Here is a 1,722-nt window from a genome sequence, read left to right as displayed (position 1 = left end):
CACTTGCTCCTAAGTCTAGAAGGGCTTGACCAAATTCCTGCTCCCCAATTTTACATGAGATGGTGGGACAACCAGGATCTTTGTACTTAGGCAGTGTCTTGCAGTCAATCACCGCGCTAGCTTGTTTTGCCAAGAATGCAGTTTTCTTGACATAGTGCTTTCTTTTAACGGTGCACAAATCCTTGATAACCTTGGCATAAGCCGGCACTTGTTTGATCACATGCAATAATGGCAAGTTGATCTTCACTTGTGTTAGAAGGTCTAGGATTTCACCATGACTTTCTAGTACCTTTCCAGTGGATTTCAAAGCTTGAGGAAAGGGTTCCTTTACTGGAATGCTTATTGGCACATCATTATCTGGAGCGGGCATTGACGTACTCGTTGTCTTAGTTAACGCTAAAACCGTACTTTGACCACTTCGAGTAGAGATGGCATTAACCTCTTTGAAATTTTTATTTGCAGAGGAGGAGGTTTGTGCCATGTGTTGCCCTTTTTGATGGATTAGAGGTTGAGCGGGAAGTCTACCATGCTCTTGAATTGCCAAAGTAGTGTTTAGCTTTGTCATTTGGGCTTTCATGCCTTTCATTTCCTCTACCATTTGTGTGAAACAAGATTCGAGATCTTGAGTTGAGGATATTTGAGTTTGCGCAAGCATTTGTAAAGTATTCTCAAGAGAATTACTTGACTTCATGTTATTTTGAGGAGCAATGTATGCTTTTGGCGGTTGTTGCTACTCAGGCCTCCATTGGCTTCTAGATGCTTGGTTTGAATCCTTCCAGCTGAAATTTGGATGGTACGCCAACCGGGATTGTAAGTGTTTGAGAAAGGGTTATAAAGCTTCTTGTAATCCCGTAAAGCATTGCAATGTTCCTCATTTCCTCCTCTTAACTCACCAAGAGTTGGGCACTCTTGCGGTTGATGTTCCGTCCCTCCACATATAAAGCATGGATCTCGTGTCTCTACCTTCGCAGCCATATGGATTCCTCTACCTTCTTGAGATTTGAAAGCCTCGAATTGTTGTCTCAATGATTCGATTTGGCTTTTGACGTTGTCATCTTCCTTTAATTGGTAGATTCCAGTTGATCGCGGCTTGTCCATAGGACTCAGTCCATTCCATGTGTAGGACTTTTCAGCAAGATCGTCGAGGTACTCGAAAGCTTCATCGGGATCTTTTTGAAGGAATTCGCCATTGCACATCATTTGTACGAATTATCTTTGTTCGATTGTGAGACCGTCATAGAACTATCTGATCAGACGCCAGCTTTCGTATCCATGATGTGGGCATTGATTTATCAAATCTCTAAATCTATCCCAGACCTGATGGAAAGTTTCATGGTCTTTCTGGATGAAGGTAGAGATTTGCCTCTTAAGGCTGCTAGTCTTATGGGGCGGGAAATATTTGGCAAAGAATTCTTTTGTCATTTAGTCCCATGTTCCGATAGATCTAGGCCTTAAGGAATACAACCAGTGCTTTGTCTTTGAGTGAGAAAGGAAAGAATTTCAATCTCACAATGTTGGTGACATCAGCTCGGTTGTTGAATGTAGCCACCACCTCTTCGAATTCCCGTATATGCACATACGGACTCTCATTTTCCAACCCATGGAAGGTTGGTAAGAGGTTAATCATGCCGGGTTGGAAATCAAAATTTGGCATATTGTTGGGATACATTAGGGATGAAGGTGTGGCTGTACACGTAGGATGTAAACATTCTAGTAGCGTTC

The 1,722-nt window shown here is 42.4% G+C and overlaps 1 non-coding gene across 1 annotated transcript; it reads left to right on the top strand.

Moving 5' to 3' along the window:
- Window positions 1-1,267: 1,267 nt before the first annotated feature.
- Window positions 1,268-1,374, top strand: LOC133807654 (small nucleolar RNA R71). The gene has a single exon (XR_009879555.1). It is a non-coding gene; the product is annotated as a small nucleolar RNA R71 (small nucleolar RNA).
- The last annotated feature ends 348 nt before the right edge of the window (window positions 1,375-1,722 follow it).

This window comes from Humulus lupulus, chromosome X, assembly GCF_963169125.1.
Source record: "Humulus lupulus chromosome X, drHumLupu1.1, whole genome shotgun sequence".
Taxonomy (NCBI): domain Eukaryota; kingdom Viridiplantae; phylum Streptophyta; class Magnoliopsida; order Rosales; family Cannabaceae; genus Humulus; species Humulus lupulus.
Note: the sequence above shows the minus strand (reverse complement) of the source record. Positions and strands in the feature narration are given on the sequence as shown.